Source organism: Schistocerca cancellata, chromosome 6 (genome assembly GCF_023864275.1).
Source record: "Schistocerca cancellata isolate TAMUIC-IGC-003103 chromosome 6, iqSchCanc2.1, whole genome shotgun sequence".
In the NCBI taxonomy this organism is placed as follows: Eukaryota; Metazoa; Arthropoda; class Insecta; order Orthoptera; family Acrididae; genus Schistocerca; species Schistocerca cancellata.
The window spans coordinates 50,463,601-50,488,465 of NC_064631.1; the positions used below are offsets into that span (position 1 = coordinate 50,463,601).

General features: G+C 43.4%; 1 protein-coding gene across 1 annotated transcript in view; it reads left to right on the plus strand.

Annotated features, from left to right (window-relative positions):
• The first annotated feature begins 1,985 nt into the window (after positions 1-1,985).
• LOC126088140 (meiotic recombination protein SPO11) overlaps positions 1,986-24,865 on the plus strand; it is a 269,655-nt gene continuing 246,775 nt past the window's right edge. Inside the window, exon 1 of the mRNA XM_049906256.1 lies at positions 1,986-2,068. The gene's annotated coding sequence lies outside the window, so the exon portion shown is untranslated. The remainder of the gene's footprint in view (positions 2,069-24,865) is intronic.

The window sequence follows — 24,865 nt, forward strand, 5'->3', positions numbered from 1 at the left end:
TTATTCACGAGAAAGAACTTCACAAATTGAGCAAGACAGTAACGTGCTGGTCCACCTCTGGCCCTTATGCTAGCAGTTGTTCGGCTTGGCACTGATAGCGTTGTTAGATATTCTCCTGAGGGATATCATGCCAAGTTCTGTTTAGTTGATGCGTTAGACCGTCAAAATCCCGAGGTTGTTGGAGAGCCCCACCCATAATGTTCCAAACGTCCTCAATTGGGGAGAGATACGGCGACCTTACTGACGAAGGTAGGGTTTGACAAGCACGCAGGCAAGCAGCAGAAACGCGTCGTGTGCGGGCGGGCATAATCTTACTGAAACCTAAGCCCAGGATCGCAACAAAACGGGGAGTAAAATATCGTTGACGTACCGCTGTGCTGTAAGGCTACTGTGAATGACAACCAAAGCGATCCTGCTACGAAAAGAAATGGCTCCCAGACCATCACTCATGGTTGTCAGGCCGTATGGAGGCCGACAATCAGGTTTATATCCCATCTCTGGCCGGGACTTCTCCAGACACGTCTTCATCCTGGAATCTCACCGATTCAAGTAAAATTGTCTTCAGTGATGAGTTCCGCTTCGAACTGAGCCCCAATGACCAACGAAGACGTTTCTGGAGACGCCCCGGACAGTGGCGGAATAACAGCGTGAATGTTGCCCGCCAACGGCCCGGCAGCCAGGTGTGATGGTATGCAGTGCCATTTCTTTTCATAGCAGGACCCCACTGGTTGTCCTCATCAGTGGCACCCTCACAGCACTGGGGCACAACGACGATAATCTGTGTCCCGCTTTGTTGCCTTATCATACTAGCCATCCCGGGCTTACCTTTTAGCACGATAATGGCCGCCCGCACTTGGCTAGATTTTCTGCTGCTTGTCTTCTTGCTTGCCAAATCCTTCCTTGGCCGGCAAGGTCGCCAGATCTCTCCCCAATTGAGAACGTTTGAACCATCTCGGTATTTTAACGATCTAACGCGCTTGTTGGACAGAATTTAGCACGATATCCCTCAGCAAAACATGCAACAGCTCTATCAATCAATGCCAAGCCTAATAAATGCTTACATAAGGGCCAGAGATGGACCAACGCGTTACTGTCTTGCTCAGTTCGTGAAGTTCTTTCTCTTGAGTAAATCATCAATCTTTTTTTTGGAATTGTAATCATTAGTTTGTCTTTACGTGTATACATCACATCTACCGATTTCCGTCCCATTCGGATAATTCCTTCGTAGTGCGTTGCTTTTTTTCCTTACAGTGTAAATAAAAGCGAAATAACAGCTCAAAAGTGAATTCTGGGTGAATGAAAATGTCGTACCAAAATTTGCTCTACTTTTAACCGTGTAAGCTGCCACGGACAGTCAGCTGATATGAATATTTTCATGACATGGCCCCGCATCATATTGTAAAATAACTATCACTGAATGCATATAAAAGAATGGGACAAAAATTTTGGTTTCATTCAGTGGGAGCTATTTTGCACATACTACTTGCATAGCCAGAAAACTTTTTTGGTTAGTACCTCTACTTTTCCCCGATCCAGAAGAAAGAGAGTGGGACGTCCCAAAAAAATGTTGTTAAATTTCAGTAGTACTAACTTTTCAATAACATTCGATTAAATGTTACAGTACAGTATTTTTTGAGATCATTGTTTCTAGAGTAATTTAATGGATCAAACTTGGTACGTACGAATTTATTATAAGAAACGAACTTTGAGCACGAACATCCTTCAAAAAGTTAATTTAAACAATGGTGATTTAAAACCTCTAAAATCATAAATACAGACAAGGGAATTACTTGTATTATTATAAATTTAAATCTGGTATCAGAATACTTACAACAGCTAAGCGAGTAACGTACTTCAACTTTCGCGGTCACGAACAGATAACGATGCCTCTCTTGTATCTGCTGCACTCTAGTGGCGACATGACGCGGCATTCATTCTTTGCACTGCCGAAAGATAGCGCAAGCAGTCGACCAGTTGATAGTTGGCTGCATTGGCTTTCAATGTTGGTTGCAGTTTCAGCGCTGAAATCGAACGGAGTACTACATTATCGTTAAGAACATTTCAGCAGGTACACAAGCATTTATATTTACTTCTCAAATCTTATAAATTTTTATTCAGAATTAGAACACGTAATAGAACGAAAGTGTAATTACACTAGTAGGATGATTCACTTGATAGACACTCAACAATAGTAGAGTATACAACAAATCGTTCCTTTTATTCGTGTATGGCATGATGATTTCATATCTAAGGACCGTAAACTATAATTAAATCAACACGTCTCATAGGGAAAGCGTTAATGTAGGATTGTTTACAGTTATTAACATCGGAGCTGCATTTTAAGGAGAAATTGCGGAGGTATATTTACGTAGCTTTGTTTACAGTTATTAACATCGAAGCTGCATTTTAAGCAGGTGTGGAGGTATATTTACGGTTTTTATAGGTCACGTTATTGATGGCCAAGACATCCATGAAAATAAGCGTACGTAAACAGTTACAGCTACCAACAGGTTAACCCGCGGGATTACAGTTACTACGTACTCGCTTTATATAACGTAGTGTTTCCCAAAAAGCTTAAATCAGAAATAAGCGCACACGCATTAATAATATGCGACGTTATAAGTACAGATAGGCCTGCTTGTTACGGTACGTACGTTTTATGCAGAAGGAAGTATGTTCTCATTAAAGTGTAATGTTTTATAGCCAGCGCTGTAGAGGTAGCTCTGGTGTTTCTTACAAACAACCACAGAGGAAAAGGAAAAGTAAAACAATTGAATGTTGCATGGAACATAGACATGATCTGCCAAACGGATAGTAACTGTCGTATCTTTTTATTTATTTATTTATTTTTAAATAAAATTAGATCAATAGGAAGACCTTGTCAACTGAAGGTAATTCAATATTCCTCACCTGACTGCTAAAAGTACTAATTCTCCTTTCGAATTTGCTGTGGAACGCAATTTACTGCTTGCGGCAGATAGAAGATGTTCCATTTAACTATTTCCACCACAATTCGTTCATTTTAATTGTGTTCTGCCTCATCGAGCACCCATATTAATGATACAGAAGCCTGGTACCAGCATTGGTAACATGTAAAGTCACAATCTGTAAATAACTGACATGGTTACAGATTATAATAAACAACTAAACATCAGAAAATTATGCTACACAATGTATTTAACAAAATGCCTCGTGTTTTCATAAACCAGCATCCAACATAAGCTCCTAAACTTCAGAATTGCCAGAAAGTACTTGTTCAGTGTAGAAGTTCTGTTGTAGTATTTAGCCCAAACACTAGTATAACCCATGCAAGACAGTTCACCTCTGCTAATCTATTGCAACTTACACAAGAAAGGACATGCATTTGAAATCTGGTTAATATAATTTTTCTGTAGTACATTTATGTATCCAATCTGAAACTTTCTTGTTTCCAGGTCTGTTCCATGCTTATAACCTTCTCTGATGCTTCTCAAAACCTAGTGTACACAACGATGAAATTGTACTCTTTGAAAATTCTCCCAGATGGCTTAGACTTTCATCCCCTGCCCTCAATCTTCTTTTGCTATTTCCCCCTTCTCTGCCTTTTCCCACTATCAAATTCAGTCACCAGTCATAATTAAATCTTTGATTTTATCATATCATATATTCTTTCAGCTTTTTCATTATCTGCAGAACTAGTGGGCATATAAATTTTTACTACTGCTGTGAGTCTTGTCTTTGTAATTGTTTTGACTATGATAATGGAATCACTATTCTGTTCATGCTAGCTTATCTGCATTCCTCATTTCTTATTCATTGTAGTCTCCTTCTTGCATTGCATATACTATTCTTCCTGCCATCGAACTTCACTAATTCTCCCTATTTTAACTTAAAAGTATCCATTTCTGTATAAAAATTCTCTTACCTACCTCCCCTGTTGAGGAACCTAACATAGAACACTCCAACTTGTAATATGGTAGAATTGCTTTTATGATGCTGACATTCTTCTCAGAGATACTAGCCTACAGGGGGACTATTTGACTTTCTGAATATTTTGGCAAGAGGAAGCCATCATCATTAAACCATAAAGTTCACCTATCTGCAATACCAACTTAGCAAAGCCATGTCTACTAATGTTAGAAGGCCAGGTCAATCAATCATGTAGACTGTTGCCACTGCAACTAATGGAAAGGCTGTTGTCTCTCTTCAGAAACTATTTTTAATCTGGCCTCTCTCAATCCTCTGATGTTGTGGCCCCTGTGGTATTGCTCTCTCTTGTGTTCAGGCACCCAAGCCACCACACCACCTCAAGGCCCCCCTTTTGTGTGGGTAGAAGTATTGTATGTACAGTAATGCTGTATTATCATCTTTACCGAGAGTGTGTCAGTGGCCAATTAAGACTGGATAGATTGTGTTAGTATTACGTTAATCTACAGTATGTCCAAAGTAAAAGTACCCTTACACCATAAGTAAAACATTGTGAATTTTCTGTTTCCTGTTCACCCGCTCTTCCAGTCACGTTTTGGGAGTGGTTAGCTGTCACGACTTCAGGTGTTGCTCAGAAGTGCTGTGAGTGTATTTTCATTGTTGTCTCAATTATTAATATAAAGCACTGGTATGCCATATTCTGTCACTGAAAGGGTGTTTGTAGTTGAAGTTTACGTTTATAGTGGTTGACTTAAGAAGATTTATGAAATTTTTCTTGTAAAATTCCTGAACTTTGGTGTGCCCACAAACAGTAGTGTTCATACCTTGAAGACAAAATGATGTTCCCGTGTTGATGTCTGTAATTTGAAGTGTAACTGTGAATGTTCAGTTTGAACTCCAGAAGTGGATGCAAGCTTTTCCAGAAAATTACTGCCACTAAAAAAAAAAAAACTGTCAGGCAGCTTTCACAAAAGATAGATGTTAAACATAAATATCATCATTCTGCATTTAAGTCCTCACATCTGAAACCTTACCACTTTTCATGTGTTCATGGTTTACTTTCAGCTGATACAGAAAAGAGGGTTAATTACTGTGAGTAACTGCTTAAGAAGATGCATTTTATTTATGAGGAAGCTTAGCTACATATTTCTGTCCAAGTGAATAGCCAGACTAATCACTACTGGTCCACCAAAAACCCTCACATTGTGCATTGAAATAAGTTAAAAACAACTTCAATTGGAGCCATCGCATAGAAAATGCCGTTGGTAAGGTGAATCAAAGGCTACACCATACTACACTCTGTCCTCTTCTGGAGCATTCCTACACTGTATGGGATGCTTATCATAAAGGATTGATGGAGGTCACTGAAAAATTTCAAAGGCCAGTTCTTTGCATTATTGTGAAATAGGCAAGAGAGTGTCATGCATGCGATAAGTGAGCTGGGGTGGTAGTCACGACACAAAGGTGTTTTTCATTTCAGTGAGATCTTTTCATGGAAATTCAATTGCCAACTTTCTGCTCTGAATACCAGAATATTTTTTGACTCCCATCTACACAGGGAGAAATTACCACCACAATGAATAGAGGAACTCAGAACTTGTACCGAATAGTTTAGGCACTCATTTTTCCCACGTGCTGTTCAAGAGGGGAACAGACAAGAAATAGTGTGAATGTGGTTCTATGAACCATGTGCCAAACAATTATGTGTGACTTGCAAAGTTGTCATGTAGATGTACATGTAGAGTATCACTTCACTGCAAAATAATTATTTCTTAATTACATTAGTAGTAGTGGTTTCGAAATTAAAATGTCAGTAGAGTAAGTACCTAAATTTCATTTACCTCACTTTTTTGTTTTGCTAAACAATGTTCAATTTGTTTTATAATGTATTCTTGTCATGTTTTATTTTTTGTAAATAGTACATATTTTACTTTTTCATAAAAAGATTGGGGTGATGAGCATTACCTTACTTTTTGTTTACAATATCATCTCTCAATGAGGCAGAGGTTTGTCTTTCTGGAGTAAATACTTTAATGAGACGTGTTACAGCCATTCCCTGACTCTGCCTCAGTTTAATTTTACATTTGTTTATTTGTGTGTGTGTGTGTGTGTGTGTGTGTGTGTGTGTGTGTGTGTGTGTGTGTGTGTGTGTGTGTGTGTGAGCAAGAAAGAGAGAGAGATTCCTGAGGGGACTCAGCTGTGGGTATGTGAGAGGAACCATGGCTCAAAGTGTTGACAGAGTATGTTTGAAAAAAAGTTAAGATTTTCATCAACAGTGTCTGAATTAATTAATCTCTTCCCAGTGTTCCTACAGCATACTTTCTTCGAGCACTACGGTCATGCTACTTCTTATGATTTTGTTATACACTGTGTTTCTTCATTATATGATGCTAACTGATAGGATGTTTTGGTGTTATTGTTTTACTCTTGTTGGCAAATTGTATGTTTCACATTGAAATAACTGAAGATATTTTGTCTAAGAATATGTTAGCCTTGGCTTTTGCATTATGGTCATTTTTCTTATTTATTTATTTATACGTCCTCAGACCATTCAGCCCAATATCATCAGACAAGTCAGGATTGGCAAGGATGGGGAGAAAGTAGGCCATGTTTGTATCAGTAGAAACATCCCAACATTCACCTTGGCAACTTGGAAAACCATGGGAACTCTATGCTCCTAAATAATCAAAAGCAAGGTGTCAACAGCCCTAGATTTCCTATGTCAGTACTGTCAAAAAGGAATTCTGTATTTAAGTCCCCACAAATAATGATACATGAACCTGCATAGCCTTTCTAATACTCAATGTAAGTGCATCATATTCGTATTGGGTACCATAAGCCATAAATCTGTAAAATGATTGCAATAATTTTCCACTCGGCCTCTAATATTTACCAAAATCTCTTCATCCCATCCTACAAACATCTAGTTTCCTGTTATAACATCATTTCCAAATATTTACAGTAATGTAGAGAAGTATGTGTTAAAAATAATGTGTAACAGTTAATGCTCAACTGCTGCAGTATATAATATGAAACAGCACATAACAGTGACTCCAACAATAAGGTGGCAAAGACATGAAGACAGTGGCAAACTCACATGCGTTCTTGCTGTTCATGATATTTGTGAACAGTATGCCAGGCATATAGCAGTTAGGACTAAGAGGGAATATTAATACAAAGAATTACAGCATGAATGGTCCCAAGTTTGACTGAATATGCGGAGTTACAGAACTGCTGAAAAATCTGAACAGGCAGACGCACTAAGATGGAGACCATCCATCACATGGAGGCCTAGTAACAAAGTTTGAAGTGAGAAATCTTGGAATGTACTACAGTTCGCTTTGTGTAGGTCCCATAAGAAATGTGAGGACAAAATTAGACTAATTTGAGCAAGTATAGATGCATTTAAGCAATCATTCTTTTTGTGCTCCATGTGGAAATGGAATGGGAAGAAACCCCAATATCTGATACAATGGGAAGTACCTTCTTCATGTAATTAACAATGGTTTGTGATGTATGTCTGTAAATACATCAACTGGAAATACTACGTTATCAGTTCTGACTGAATACAGGTAACTCTTTTGGATTGGAAACAAAATATAGAAATGTGCTGATCTGATGGACAGATAGCTTAGTTTCTTCCATTTTATGTGAATCGTATCCATGACAACATGTTACTATGTATTCAAATAAGATGCATTTTATCTGTGAAAACATAGCTATATTTTGACCATTTGCACAAAGAGATTTCTTAAAAATCTTAATCCACAACAAATACATGAAATTTGATAACGAATCCAACCACATACATACTGTCTGATAATCACAGACGTGTCTGGAGACAGTCTGTGTTCTGTCTGTGTTCCACATGTGTAACAAAGTGGTGGTGAAGTGATCCTGTTGGGCGACATTACTTGGGGCTACCATACACCTCTCATCATTGTTGAGGATAGTCTTATTGCTCTGTGTATAAGGTTGAGGTTCTGCAACCAACAATGGGGCTGTGTCACCAGAATTTTGGTGATGGATGATAACTCGTATGCTCATCATGCTGTTTGTGGAACATATTCGTTCAGCATGATAGGATCACTAGAATGGAGTGGCCTGTCTGTTCCCCAGAAATGAACACAATCTAAAATATGTGGAATCAGTTGAAACAAGCTATTTTTGGACATCAACAAGCACCACCAACTCTACACACAGTCGGCACTCAAGAGTGGGGCAGTTTGGACCAAGGCTGGCTTGATGATTTCATCTGTGGTATGCCATGATGGATTCATGCCTGTACCCTAGCAAGGGGACATTCAACAACTTACTGATGTTGCTCAGGAGTGCTGTGAAGCCCCCCCCCCCCCCCCCCCTTCCTCTGGAAAACAAATGATTTTGTCATTAGAAAATTACTTTTTTAACTGGGTATATTGCAAATGAATATATACACATATCTCTGAGCCAGTTTTTGTTTTATGTCCTATGAATTTCAAAATAAAGGAGTGATGCAAAACTTTTGTTGATGTGTGTGTGTATTAAGAACAGAAGTGGTCCCTGAACTGAACCCTGGATATCACCATAGAAATTTGTACCTGCTTAAAGATGATTTATCACAAGAGCTGTATTAGCTATCTAACATGACCCTTGCTTTCTGTCAGTTAAATTTAGGTGGATCACATATGTGTCTCAAAAAGCCATAAACTTTTAAGTTTATCCAAAAGAATGAGATTTTCAGAATCAAATATCTTACATATTAAAAAAAGTCCCGACATGTTAAAACTTGTCATTCACATATTTTAATTCACTGTCAGTAAAATGGTAGATTGCATTTTCAGTGGTGATACCTTTCTGAAATCTAGCGTGTGACAGACTCAGGAAGTTAACAGTGAAATGGATGAGTAGTTATTGCTGTTACCACCTCTCTTAAAGAGGTCTAACAATAGCATATTTTAGTGTGACTTATAAAAATGATGCATTAAATATATGCCTGGGATACAGTTGCAATATCAGAAGAACTGTTTTTTTATGTACCTTTACTTGTCACCAGTCACTTATTGAGAGTTTCCTTGGTTCTTAGCCACACAAACAGTAATAAAGCTGCAGATGAAGATGAGCTCTAACCTGAATGGATGTACAATGCAAAAGAGCTAGTCCATCTTTTCAACACACAGGAACACTATCTGCAAAATATTACTGTCAGTAAGTCAAGGAAAGAAGGAAGTGCTGCAGAAAATTTTTGCCAAGTATCTCTATTATCTGTGCTTACAAACTCTTGGAAAGAATGATCCTAAACTGGATACAAGACTAAATATTTCTGTGATACCATCTCAACAAGATTGATTTAGGTGTCACAGAAGCAGTTATGAGCAGGTGCTCTCCTTGACTACTCACATAGAAACTGGCTATCTAGAAACTCAAGACTGGGGTAATTTTCATTGACTTTCAGCAGCATAACATTGTGGCATGAGGGGCTAATATTGAAATTTCTGAAAACAATACCTTACAAAAAGCTATGCAACCTTCTAAAAATCATGCTGAGCATTTGGTGGTTTAAAGTGCTCCAAGAAAGTGAAGAGCAGATGGCATGTACTCAGTGGTGGGTTGCCACAAGGTTCTGTTCTTGTCACCGTGTTATTCAGTCTCTACACATCACACCTACCAAACCTGACAAATTCCAATATCCAAATGACTGTGCAATTTCACATCAGAATGAAGATCTTTCCGAATGTGAAGAACACCCAACAAACAGCCTCACTAAACTCTATGAATATTGTATATGTCACCGCCAGACACCACACTTGCTAGGTGGTAGTTTTTAAATCGGCCGCGGTCCGCTAGTATACAATGGACCCGCGTGTCGCCACTGTCAGTAATTGCAGACCGAACGCCGCCACACGGCAGGTCTAGTGAGACGTACGAGCACTCGCCCCAGTTGTACAGCCGACGTTGCTAGCCATGGTTCACTGAGAATTACGCTCTCATTTGCCGATACGATAGTTAGCATAGCCTTCAGCTACATTTGCTACGACCTAGCAAGGCGCCATTACCAGTATAGATATTGAGATTCTATTAATGTATCATCAAGAGCGATGTTCTACAAATGTGGATTAAAGTTAAGTATTCCAGAAGCTACGTACTTTTCTCTATAGCATTCATTACGTATCCTGTTTCAGACCTCACGCCAGCCTGCATGAGTTTAAGCACGTGCCTTTCAGCTTCCTCTCATTGTGTCTAGGCTGTCTTGTCTAGACACAACATATTTGGCGACGAGTCTACAAAGGGTCTTCTTATTTCACCTTGCTTAATTTACTTGTGTCATGGCTTCGCCACAATCTCCAGATGTACTGTCCGAATTTTATCACTTGCAGAATCAGCAGACGCAGGCCTTATTGGATGCCCTTGGACAGCTCGTCCAGGGTCAACGTGCACTGCAAAACGATGCGGCTGCCGCCGCTTCATCGCTCCCGCAGCCACAACACGCAGTTGCACCACCGTTTCGTCCGGTCAAGGTGGAATTGGAAAGCTGGGCGGAGTGGTCACGCCAATTTGGATTCCATCTCACCGCCTACAGAATTCAAGATAATGAGCGGCAGCCTCATCTCCTTTCTTGTGTCGGTGTGTCCACCTACCGTGTGATAGTGAAATTGTTTCCCCGACGCGACGTAGCAACTCTGTCCTACGAAGAAATTTTGTCTGCTTTGGATGCCTATTTCAAGGAATCAGTCAATGTCGTTGCAAAAAGGTATACGTTCTTTCATACAAAACGTACGGCCGGTCAAACTAATAGGGAGTGGGTTGCAACATTGCAAGGCCTTACTAGGGATTGTGCTTTTGAGTGTGAATGTGGCCTCCCTTATTCAGACACTATGGTGCGTGATGCAATTGCACAGAACGTTTCTGATGTTCGCATAAGGGAACAGATTTTGAAACTAGTCAATCCCTCCCTTCAACAAGTGATAGACATATTGGATCGGCAAGACACACTTGACTTTGCTCAGAAATCATTTGAAACTTGGCCAGCCGTGTGTCACATTAACCGGCCCGCCGGGCGAGCTGCGCGGAACTGTAAACAGCCCTCGCACTCGTCCGCGCAGCTGCCGCCTGGCCCTTCCGCGCAGCCACGTGTGCCACGCAAGCACGCACATACAGTGAAATCATGCCCGCGGTGTGCTACTAGACATTCGCGTGGGAATTGCCCGTCATGCCAAGCTATTTGCTTTTTCTGTAATAAGAAAGGTCATGTTCAAAGTGTTTGCCAGAAAAAGCTTAGATCGGACACTCACAACCATTCCAGGCCCTTTGCTTCTCGCCGGAATCGAACCAAGAATACTCAGGCTCGTGAACCTTCGCCCATGGAAATTCATGTAGTTAATGCCACTCCGCCCAGTGCTACTCTCTCTAACAGTGACTGTGTTCGACCCACAAAAAGTGTGCGTTGACATCGACGGAAATCACGTCAAGTTGCAAGTGATTTTGTACCAGTGTCTGTTCACGTTGCACAAAACAGTCGCTCTTGTTGTCAGCAGGACAATAAACTTTTTGTAGATTTGGTCATTAATGGCAAAGTGATCCCATTCCAGCTCGATACCGGAGCTGCAGTTTCATTGCTCAATAAAGACACGCACAAACAACTGGGCACACCTCCGTTGCGTGCCATAAATGTTAAGTTACATAGTTATTCCGGTCAGCGCCCTGGGGTCCCATCTACTGGCTCGCCTCATCCCCAGGTGTTACCGACGCTGCCTTCCATTTTGCCCCATGGTGACGCGCCGCCGCCTCCTGTTCTCCCGCCGGCGACGCCCGCAGTGGACGCGTCGCTGCAACCGCCGGGCGCCTCCCTGGGTCACGCGCCGCCGATCACTTCCCGTGACCAGATGTCCTCCGCCTTGGAACTCTTGCCCGCTCCGGACCATCTGTCGCCTTCGCCTGTCGGGTGCTCCGACTCGATGGAGGTCGACCCTTCGGCCCCTCCTGACTATCCACGGGCACATACACCTCATGTTGGCGTGCACCCTGGACTAGGTTTTCAGGCGTTTCCTACCTCCCCTCGGACCGAATGGCCGGGTGCGGGTGGCACAGCCTCACCTGTTGTTAGGCTCCCCACCTCGTCGCATACATCAACATGGGGTCCTCCCCACGGCGGGCGGAAGCCTTATAATACAACCGTTCGCCAATTTGCGGGGGAGGAATTTGGTGTCACCGCCAGACACCACACTTGCTAGGTGGTGGTTTTTAAATCAGCCGCGGTCCGCTAGTATACGACGGACTCGCGTGTCGCCACTGTCAGTAATTGCAGACCGAGCGCCGCCACACAGCAGGTCTTGTGAGACGTACGAGCACTCGCCCCAATTGTACAGCTGACGTTGCTAGCCATGGTTCACTGAGAATTGCGCTCTCATTTGCCGAGACGATAGTTAGCATAGCCTTCAGCTACATTTGCTACGACCTAGCAAGGTGCCATTACCAGTATAGATATTGAGATTCTATTAATGTATCATCAAGAGCGATGTTCTACAAATGTGGATTAAAGTTAAGTATTCCAGAAGCTACGTAATTTTCTTTATAGCATTCATTACGTATCCTGTTTCAGACCTCACGCCAGGCTGCGTGAGTTTAAGCGCGTGCCTTTCGGCTTCCTCTCATTGTGTCTAGGCTGTCTTGTCTAGACACAACAAATATTATAAGACTTGTTGACTTAGATCTAATGTTTATAAAACAGATGTATGTCATTTCCATCTCTCTATAAACGTCGCATCTGGCCTTCATGGCATAAACAAATACAACAAGAAGCCTGTTATAACCTTTAATCACCAATAATTGCGTGGATATTCGAACACACTCACTTAGAAACAATAGCTGGTTACACGATAACAACTCAGTATCTCTTATTCGACTGCCGTGCCATGACATGCAGCTGGCGCCGTTCGTAGCTAGGTGGCGCTCCCGCGCTCAGCCGAGTTGCGGAGCGCCTCTATCACCGTTTGCGCGTACTGTCGTGGCGGCACTGTTAAATGTCGTGGCACTGTCACAACACTTTTCCCCCCTTAAAAAACAAAAAAAAAACACTCACTTCCTTGGAGTCATGAACAGTGTGGAGACATCCATGGCCTCTTGTAAGGCCCCGAGAAGATCCCGCAGCGAGACACGAGAGTATGGTCGAAAATGTCCAGGATGGAAGTTCGTGCGTTGAACGTGCCTCCTGGATGAGATGATGGGTGAAAACTGTGGAGCAGCATCCATAGGTGTCGTGGACCTGGGGGTGTGCTCCAGTGAGATGGGTCCCGGAGAAGACGGCGTTGCGACTGGGGCCGGTTCCGGCGTACTCGGAAATGGTAGCAATGGCGGCTGCATCAACAGGTACGGTAGATCGGCAGCAGCGACAGGACTGGCTTCTCGGGCTGGTGGAGGTGAAGGAAGGGGCAGTGGCACCGGCGTGGCCACCACTCGTGGGCGCATCTGGTAGTAATGGCGAACAACCATGCCATCGTCCGTACGTATTTCACAAAGCCGGTGGCTGCGAAGAGCCTTCACCACCCCTGGAATCCATTTAGGGCGAGATCCATACCCTCGTGCCCACACATCTGCGGCCACCGAGTATTTTCCCGCACTAGGGGACACAGCACAAGGCCTGACAGGGTGAAGCAGGTGCAGTAGCGTGCGCGGTTGGCGGCCATGCAAGAGTTCAGCAGGGCTGCGATCACCCAGAGGCGCGAAGCGATAAGACCTCAGAAATTGCAGCAGAGCGTCATCTGTTGAAAAGTCACTAAGGAATTTTTTCATCTGGCTTTTGAAAGTGCGGACAAGGTGCTCGACATCCCCATTTGATTTCGGATGGAAGGGCGGTGCTGTAACGTGATGAATCCCTTGTCCAGTACAAAAATCACGGAAGGCCTGCGAAGAGAACTGAGGGCCATTGTCCGTGACGATCATGGATGGAAGACCTTCTAGCGCAAAGATTTTGGACAAAGCCAACGTCATCGCCGCAGTGGTGGGTGACGGACATCGAACAACAAACGGAAACTTCGAGAAGGCGTCAATCAACAGTAGCCAATAAGTACCGAGGTAGGGGCCGGCAAAGTCAGCGTGCACCAGTTCCCATGGCTGCGCCGGATCAGGCCACGGAGAGGGCATTGTACGAGGTGCAGCCAGTTGTTGAGCACACTGACCACACGCAGCAACCATGTGGGCGATGTCCGAATCAATACCGGGCCAATAAACGTGCCTGCGGGCCAGGGACTTGGTCCAAGAAATACCCCAATGGCCTTCATGCAACAGTTTGAGAACATCTTTGCGAAGAGAGGCTGGCACCATGACCCGTGGAGATGCGCCATCCGTGGCCAGAAGAACAACACCATCACGAACAGACAGACGAAGGCGCAAGGCATGGTAGTTGCGAAGGGGATCCGATGCCCAGCCCTGGGTCCTGTCCGGCCAGCCCCGTTGAACAAAACTGATCACCTGACGCAGGACCCGGTCCCGCGCAGTAGCCGACGTGACCTGCGAACCTGTAAGTGGAAAACCCTCGACTGCACGACGTTCTTCCTCAGCAATGTGGAAACAGAGTAGTTCATCACGATCGAAAACCTGGGCGGGGCCCATCGGTAGTAGCGACAATGCGTCAGCGTTGGCGTGCTGGGCCGTGGGGCGATAGTGAATCTCAGTGAAAATGAGACAAGTATAAGGCCCAACGTTGCAGGCGGTGAGCTGCCTTATCCGGAAGCGACGCCGATGGGCTGAACAGAGAGACCAGCGGCTTGTGGTCGGTGATGATGTGAAACTTAGAACCATACAAAAAAATGCTGAACCTTTTTAGAGCATAAATGATAACGAGCGCCTCCTTTTCGATTTGAGAGTAACGCCGTTGCGCATCGTTGAGGGTCTTGTATGCGTAGGCAATGGGTCGTTCCGACCCATCCTTATACCGGTGGGTGAGAACAGCCCCTAGGCCATACTGTGACGCATCAGTCGCCAGAACCAAGTGCTGACCCAGACGGAATGTGGCAAGACAAGGCGCCGACTGCAAATGAGCCTTCAAGCGGACAAAAGCCTGCTCACACTCGTCAGACCAACAGAAAGGGACGTTTTTTCGTAACAGCTGATGCAGAGGATGAGCTACGTCCGCCGCGGATGGAATGAATGTGATAATAAGCAATCTTGCCTAGAAACGCCTGAAGTTCTTTGACCGTAGACGGCCGGGGTAGAGCGTTAATGGCCGCAACGTGCAGACGTAGAGGACGTATACCCTCACGGGACAAGTGGAAACCAAGATACACAATGGAGGGTTGGAAGAACTGTGACTTGTCCAGATTGCACCTCAACCCAGCCGAATGCAAAACCCGAAACAGTGAACGCAAATTGCAAAGGTGCTTCTCAGTGGAGGTCCCCGTGACAACAATGTCATCCAGATAGTTTATGCAGCTGGGAATGGAAGCTGTGAGCTGCTCCAAAAACCGCTGAAAAATGGCCGGCGCACTAGCGACGCCAAATGGTAACCGCTGGTACTGATACAACCCACAAGGAGTGTTGATGATGAGAAATTCCTTGGAAGAAGCATCCAACGGCAACTGATGGTACACCTCCGATAAGTCAAGTTTGGAAAAGAACTGGCCCACAGCGAGCTTGGTAAATAAGTCCTCAGGACGGGGAAGAGGATAAGTGTCAATGAGGCTCTGAGTGTTGACAGTGGCTTTAAAACCACCACACAATCGCAGACTTCCGTTTGGTTTAGAAACCACCACGATTGGCGATGCCCATTCGCTGGAGGTAACAGGAAGGAGAATCCCTGAAGCTGTTAACCTGTCTATCTCAGCCTTGACAGGTGCACGCAACGCTACCGGAACAGGGCGCGCCCAGAAAAACTTAGGGTGAGCTGTAGTTTTAAGAGTAATGGGGGCTTCAAAATCCTTGGCACGACCCAGACCAGCAGAGAACACGGACGAAAATTCAGAACACAATCCATCCAGCTGTTGATATGGAATATCCTCAGATATGAGGTGCACATCATCAACGGAGAACCCGAACAACTGGAAAGCATCATAACCGAACAGATTTTCAGTGCCCGCATGATCCACCACATAAAACGTGAGGGGCCTAACAACAGACTTGTAGGCAGTGGGAGCATCAAACTGGCCAATGATAGGAATTTTCTGTTTATTATAAGTTCTCAGATTTCGCGTAACTGGAGACAAGGGAGGGGAGCCCAAATCCAAATACGTGCGAGAATTAATGAGAGTTACTGCAGAGCCAGTGTCCACTTGCATGCGAATGTCTTTATCCACAACACGAACAGTAACAAACAACTTATTTGTTTGAGAAAGCACACACTTAACATCCGTGTCCGATGCCTCGTCCTCGTCGACAGGAACTTTAGGGGACTGACACACAGAAGCAATGTGACCTTTTTTCCTACATGAATTACACGTGGCCCAGGGTTCTGGACGCGCGGCCCTGTCATGCTGTACAAAACAACGTGGACAAGAAGGAAGTGCGGAACGAACCTGCTTCTGTGGTTGCTGTTGTTGCTGCGAGCGTTGCGGCCCAAAGCGACGTTTACGCGAGTGAACCGCTGCCACATCTTCGTTCTCCTGTGAAACAGGCAAATTGTCCGTGTCGAAAGTTGACTGTACACCGCCTACATCACACCACGCGTCTATTTGCGTGCCAGCAGCGTGAGACACTTCAAAGGATTGAGCGATGCTTTGAACTTCCGACAACGACGGGTTTGGCAGTTGTAGGGCACGTTGCCGAACTTCTTTATCAGGAGCAAGCCGTAGAATAGCATCCCTAACCATTGAATCAGCATAAGACTCATGATGAGTGTCCGTGACAAACTGACATTTCCTACTCAGACCGTGTAGTTCCGCCGCCCAAGCCCGGTAAGATTGATGGGGCTGTTTACGACACCGGTAGAACGCCACGCGGGCAGCAACGACGTGGGTGTTTTTTCGGTAATAGTTAGACAATAAGTCACACATTTCTTGGAAGGACAGTGAGGCAGGTTCCCGCAGAGGGGCTAACTGAGATAGCAGCTGATAGATCTGTGGGGAAATCCAAGATAGAAATAATGACTTACACATAGGAGCATCGACAACGCCAAAATCCAAGAAGTGTTGCTGCAAATGCTTCTCATAATCCTCCCAGTCTTCAGCGGCCTCGTCGTAAGGAGGGAATGGAGGCGGAGAAGAGGAAGACAGACGATGAGTAAGCGACGTCGACAACGCCTGAATAGCAGCCGTCAACTGTGTTTGTTGTTCAATGAGCGCTTGCATAAGCACGAACACACAAATCCACAACGCAGTGAAATATCCCCTCCTCGTCGCCAAAAGTGTTATAACCTTTAATCACCAATAATTGTGTGGATATTCAAACACACACACTTAGAAGCAATAGCTGGTTACATGATAACAACTCAGTATCTCTTATTCGACTGGCATGCCATGCCGTGACATGCGGCCGGTGCCGTTCGTAGCTAGGTGGCGCTCCCGCGCTCAGCCGAGTTGCGGAGCGCTTCTATCACCGTTTGCGCGTACTGTCGTGGCGGCACTGTTAAATGTCGTGGCACCGTCACAACAAAGCCGAAATACCTTGGTGTCACATTAGACAAAACACATCAGTTTGTCTCCGCAACATTTGTGTGAGGAAAGTTGATGTCTCTTTTAATGCAGCTATGAGAACCATAGGTGGCACAGTCAGATCTACAGCTACATTCTGGTTGCTAATACTACTGAATATCTAACCAGCTCACCTTTGTCAAAATGCGGCTCTCTATAACCTTTGCTAGCAAATTTCTAAAAGTGAGGTGCTCCCTCTTCACAACTGAAATATTGTTAATGATCGCTTGAAAACAACAAAAACAAATCCCAAGTGGCTGTAGAGGTGGTGTCCTGGAGGTCTGCACTGCTTGTAGTATCAGGAAATAGTGCAAAGATGGTGTGGTGTCGAGCAGAGTGTAAGGGTGGTCTCGATGATGATGATGATGATGATGTTTGGTTTGTGGGGCGCTCAACTGCGTGGTTATCAGCGCCCGTACAATCACCCAATCTTTGCTCAGTCCAGTTTCGCCACTTTTCTGGATGATGATGAAATGATGAGGACAACACAAACACCCAGTCATCTCGGGGCAGGTGAAAATCCCTGACCCCGCCGGGAATCGAACCCGGGACCCCGTGCTCGGGAAGCGAGAACGCTACTGCGAGACCACGAGCGGCGGACAAGGGTGGTCTCAGTGAGTTCCGATTGATAGGCTAAGAGTGTATCTCCTACTCCTGCTCCTGGCCTGGAGCTGAATGAGCAGTTGAATGCTGCTGCTGGAGACTGTCCTTGGCCTTAAGTATTCAGCAGGTGGAAATATGTCTGCGACCCCTTGTTTCCTTGTTTAGCAGCACTGCTGGTTCCTGACGTGTGCGTTTCTCAGAAGCATAGCTGGTGCTCTCTGGTGGTGCCTGTAACAGACAGTGTATCAATAGACAATTTGCATACAGTATTGTCCTCTTAACATGTGATGCCCTTGTGGTATTAGTAAATAGTCTCCAAAGGAGAGATGCCTGGGGCCAAGGCTAAGCAAGTCACAGGGTGAAGACGTCATACCGGTAGCTTACATTGTCAGCCTACAGACAATATATATAACATGGACCACAGACTGGTATATGTACTCACTTGGTGTGGTAAAGATGTCCAATTTTTTAAACAGCTCTATAACTGAATCCAACTACCATTTCTAGCTATTATTCTTACCGCCCAATTCGGCAGTTGAAAAGCTATGCCCCTGTTCTGTGTTTTCGATCCCCAGAAAAGAATCCCAAAAGTAAGAATTGTGTGTACGTAGGCATAGTACGTCACCACAGGACAGCGACTGATACAAAAACCCTGAGAGGATAAAATGCTGATGACATTATTTGTGCCAGTATCTTTGTGTGTTCCTTCCATGTTGGTTGACAGTCAATGTTCATCCTTAAAAACTTGGTTTCTGTTACACAGTCTATAAATTTATTACCTTTGCTTAATGTGACAGAAATGGTATCCCTCTTTACACTGAAATGCATACCGTTTGTTTTATTTATGTTCAATATGAATTTATTACATTTTGCCCAACTGTGAACATCCTCAGTGATTTCATTTGAGTTCTCTAATAGGTGGTCTGGTGTTTTCCCAGTAACTATGATTTTGCTGTTCTCAGCAGAGAAAACTTGTGGAAATTTATTGATAAACTACCCAGAAGAACACCTGTGTTTGTATGTTTCTTGTTTGACAGTTGTTTTACTAGAATTTTATCATCAGCAGATGTGTGAACTATCTCTTCCTAATTCACCCTGTTTTACAGGTAACATTGGAACCAGTCATTCTCTATCCCTCATACCTGATACTTCTAGCTTGTTTAGTAGTATTTTATTGTCATTGTTTCCAAAAGCCTTGGACAAGTCTTAGAATATGCCTGCAACACAGTTATCCTTCTCAGGACCTTCAAGTACCACTTTTGTAAACTCTGTAATGACCAATATTGTACTTCTCTCGCTTTGGAAACCAATCTGTGCTTTATTTAAAAGGTTATATTTATTCATGTAACTCATTAGTCTTTCTTTCATGATTGATTCAATATTTTTCAGGATCTAGTTTTCAGTCTTCTTTGCATTACCTTTCTTTTGTAATGGCATAACTCATGCATGCTTGAGATAGACAGTAACCCACCGGTTACTAGACCTACCCTCCACAGCAGACGTAAGTTGAGTCAGTATGGTAAGTGTAGTGCACCCAACATTCAAATGGTGCTGCCACAATTATATGAGGTGGCCACCAGAGGCAGCCCAGTCGTTGACCGCCATCACCACGTCTACTGTGCACATGCATCACTACACCAGCAACACCTGACGTGGGTAGTGTGTTATAGTCTGATTAAAATTACTTGATAGTTGACAGTTCACTTGTTGGAGCTGGTTTCCTTCAATCAGAGTGTTCAATCATGCCAAAACCATTCGCCTTTGCCAATCTCCCACAACATTTAGTCAGTTCACCTCCAATTCCTTGTCCAGCATTCTTTCTTGAGGTGTTTGAATCCCGAATCATGGGTCTGGCACTTTTATTTCATATTTTCATCATACATGATAATCACACCACAAATAACACACACACATTACAATGCTAATGAAATGCAAGTTTCAAACACAGCACTAACAAAAACTATTGGATACTTCCTCACAAGATGCAATTCAGCATCACATTTGCAGTCATCATAATCACAGACGTCGGCTTACATTAGATAAGCTTCTCGCAACATTGTGTGAAACCGAATTTTGGAAGGATGCAATACATCATTGTGACTGGGTGATCAATCAAAAATATTACACCATATCTCTGTGTTGTACTTTAGCGCAATGATTATTGTATGAGTTTTACATGTTGGAGGTCATAAGTTCAAATCTTGTCAAATGCTGTGAAATGTTTTAATTTCTAAATCTAATCAAAAGAATTGGATTATCATTTTTATTCAGTTAATTGGTTTAAATGTAATTTTTTATTTCTGATTCCTTGCCACAACATTTTCATTACTGTACTGACTCTTTTTTTTGCTCTTATTTTTCTGCCTGCCATTCTTTTTTCATCTGGAGGCCACCTGTGTCATGTATAATCTGCAGCCAAGTGCCAATAAGAACTGCTGATCAGTTGGCAATGCAGCAGCTCGTGTAGCCAGTGATACGATACTTTCATGTAACTAATGAAAGCAAGAAACTGTAGTTTGCTTTTAGTGCTGAAACTGAACTTTTTCTGTCTTAAGTTTGGTTCTAGAGGTTAGCTTTAATAGCCGTGAAGAAAGTAATCCCGATTTCAGTTCTGCCGCAGATTGTTGACCATCACTTTCTCGAACATTACACATCACAAGGTTGTGGTCACTTCAGACATAAATTTAAATTCAGGGCTACAAAACGTGTGTCCTGCCGCAGTTCAGTTATTGGCCTCTGAAAATCAGTTGTCGATAGAACATCTCGCGTTTCCAACATACCTTGTGGTAGCCCTTCCAACATTGCATTAAGAGCATATGTTAAGTAACTTGTCGTGTTTATGTGTTGCCTGTAACTGAGCAGTAGCTGGCGACGATGTGGCATCACTGTAGCAGCAAGAGACAGATGTCAGCTATCAAGTAATTTTAAATGGACTGTAACAAGACCATCACAGGGCCCTTGGCTCTCAGTTGTTAAATGTGTTTGGAACATGTAAGCTTCTTTCACTGTCATGTCACTCCATGAGCCAATAAACTGTACCACTTTTGTGGTGGTGTGCTTCCTTGTGTTTCTAGTTAGAACACAAGTGGTGACATCAAGGATCAAATTTTCATGTGTTTTGGATTACATAGTTTGTTTGCTTTTCCAAGGAGATTTTATTCTGGGCACTTCCACAGCAACAGTATGTGCAAATGACTTTGTTGGAAGGGCTGTTGCGTACATTGGCTCAGGCTCAGTTACCAGTTGTTCACCCACTGTGTTAACCTCCCCCACCTACACTGTCCTCCCAATTATGAATCCAGTGAGGACCGGGGTGCTTACAAGAAGTGGCTTCACCAGCATTTCATGGTGTTCTGGATGATCAACACGATCAGCGGTTGGCGGAGTTGGTGAAGGGGGAAAACCTCGCTCGCAAGGTGGAATTTGAGCTAACTATTTGTAGTATCATTCCCAGAACCGATCGCAGTTCTCTGGTTTGGAGACAAGTGGAAGGCTTAAACCAGAGGCTCAGATGATTCTGCGGACCTCTGCTATCGGGTGGAGAAATGTAGGGTCCCCCTGAATAGGTCAGTTGTGCACTACACGCAGGAAGCGGCTACAAGGGTAGTGGAGTATGTGTGGAGTGCACATGTGGGTTTTTTAGGTTAGAGGATTCCCTCCCTAGGCCCGACAAGATGCCTCCTGAGACGTGACAAGCTAGTAATAGGCAAAACGCCAGGGAATAACAATATTAATGTGCTAATAGTAAACTGCAGGAGCTTCTATAGAAAGGTCCCAGAACTGCTCTCATTAATAAATGGTCACAATGCCCACATAGTACTTGGGACAGAAAGTTGGCTGAAACCTGATGTAAACAGTAATGAAATTTTAAACTCAGATTCTAATGTATACTGCAGAGACAGGCTGGACAGTGAAGGGGGAGGCGTGTTTATAGTGATAAAAAGTACAATAGTATCAAAGGAAATTGATGGAGATCCGAAATGTGAAATAATTTGTGTGAAGGTCGCAGTTAAAGCAGGCTCAAACATGGTAAATGCTTGTCTCTATAGGACCCCTGGCTCAGCAGATGTTGTGGCAGAGCACCTGAAGGAAAATCTGGAAAATATTTTGAGTGGCGATAACATATTAGATCTTCTGGTGACAAACAGACCCGAACTATTTGAAACAGTTAATGCAGAACAGGGAATCAGCGATCATAAAGCGGTTACTGCATCGATGATTCCAGCTGTAAATAGAAATATCAAAAAAGGTAGGATGATTTTTCTGTTTAGCAAAAGTGACAAAAAGCAGATTTCAGAGTACTTGACAGCTCAACACAAAAGTTTTGTCTCAAGTACAGATAGTGTTGAGGATCCGTGGACAAAGTTCAAAACCATCATACAATATGCATTAGATGAGTATGTGCCAAGCAAGATCATAAGAGGTGGAAAAGAGCCACCGTGGTACAACAACAGAGTTAGAAAACTGCTGCGGAAGCAAAGGGAACTTCACAGCAAACATAAACATAGTCAAAGCCTTGCAGACAAATAAAAATTACGCGAAGCGAAATGTAATGTGAGGAGGGCTATGCGAGAGGCGTTCAATGAATTCGAAAGTAAAGTTCTATGTACTGACTTGGCAGAAAATCCTAAGAAATTTTGGTCTTATGTCAAAGTGGTAGGTGGATCAAAACAAAATGTCCAGACACTATGTGACCAAAATGGTACTGAAACAGAGGATGACAGACTAAAGGCCGAAATACTAACTGTCTTTTTCCAAAGCTGTTTCACAGAGGAAGACTGTGCTGTAGTTCCCTCTCTAGATTGTCGCACAGATGACAACATGGTAGATATCGAAATAGATGACAGAGGGATAGAGAAACAATTAAATCGTTCAAAAGAGGAAAGGCCGCTGGACCTGATGAGATACCAGTTCGATTTTAGACAGAGTACGTGAAGGAACTTGCCCTCCTTCTTGCAGCGTTGTAGCGTAGGTCTCTAGGAGAGCGTAGTGTTCCGAAGGATTGCAAAAGGGCACAGGTCATCCTCATTTTTAAGAAGGGACATCGAACAGACGTGCAGAACTATAGACCTATATCTCTAACGTCGATCAGTTGTAGAATTTTGGAACACGTATTATGTTAGAGTATATTGACTTTTCTGGAGACTAGAAATCTACTCTGTAGGAATCAGCATGAGTTTCAAAAAAGGCGATCATGTGAAACCCAGCTCATGCTGTTCGTCCACGACACTCAGAGGGCCATAGACACAAGTTCCCAGGTAGATGCCATGTTTCTTGACTTCTGCAAGGCGTTCGATACAGTTCCCCACAGTCATTTAATGAAAAAAGTAAGAGCATATGGACTATCAGACCAATTGTGTGATTGGATTGAAGAGTTCCTAGATAACAGAACGCTTCATTTCATTCTCAATGGAGAGAAGGCTTCCGAAGTAAGAGTGATTTCAGGTGTGCCGCAGGGGTGTGTCGTAGGACCGTTGCTATTCACAGTATACATAAACGACCTTGTGGATACATCAGAAATTCACTGAGGCTTTTTGCGGATAATGCTGTGGTATTTCGAGAGGTTGTAACAATTGAAAATTGTACTGAAATGCAGGAGAATCTGCAACGAATTGACGCATGGTGCAGGGAATGGCAATTGAATCTCAACATAGACAAGTGTAATGTGCTGCGAATACATAGAAAGAAAGATCCTTTATCATTTAGCTACAATATAGCAGGTCAGCAACTGGAAGCAGTTAATTCCATAAATTATCTGGGAGTAGGCATTAGGAGTGATTTAAAATGGAATGGTCATATAAAGTTGATCGTCGGTAAAGCAGATGCCAGACTGAGATTCATTGGGAGAATCCTAAGGAAATGCAATCCGAAAACAAAGGAAGTAGGTTACAGTACACTTGTTCGGCCACTGCTTGAATATTGCTCACCAGTGTGGGATCCTTACCAGATAGGGTTGATAGAAGAGATAGAGAAGAGTCAAAGGAGAGCAGCGTGCTTCGTTACAGGATCATTTAGTAATCGCGAAAGCATTACAGAGATGATAGATAAACTCCAGTGGAAGACTTTGCAGGAGAGACGCTCAGTAGCTAGGTACAGGCTTTTGTTGAAGTTTCGCGAACATACCTTCACCGAGGATTCAAGCAGTATATTGCTCCCTCCTACATATATCTCGCGAAGAGACCATGAGGATAAAATCAGAGAGATTAGAGCCCACACAGAGGCATACCGACAATATTTTTTTCCATGAACAATACGAGACTGGAATAGAATGGAGAACCAATGTTGTTGTTGTTGTTGTTGTTGTTGTTGTTGTGGTCTTCAGTCCTGAGACTGGTTTGATGCAGCTCTCCATGCTACTCTATCCTGTGCAAGCTTCTACATCTCCCAGTACTTACTGCAACCTACATCCTTCTCAATCTGCTTAGTCTGTTCATCTCTTGGTCTTCCTCCACGATTTTTACCCTCCACGCTGCCCTCCAATGCTAAATTTGTAATCCCCTGATGCCTCAGAACGTGTCCTACCAACGGGTCCCTTCTTCTTGTCAAGTTGTGCCACAAACTCCTCTTCTCCCCAATTCTATTCAATACCTCTTCATTAGTTATGCGATCTACCCATCTAATCTTCAGCATTCTTCCGTAGCACCAAATTTCGAAAAGCTTCTATTCTCTTCTTGTCCAAACTATTTATCGTCCACCTTTAGAATTTGAAAGAGAGTATTCCAGTCAACATTGTCAAAAGCTTTCTCTAAGTCTACAAA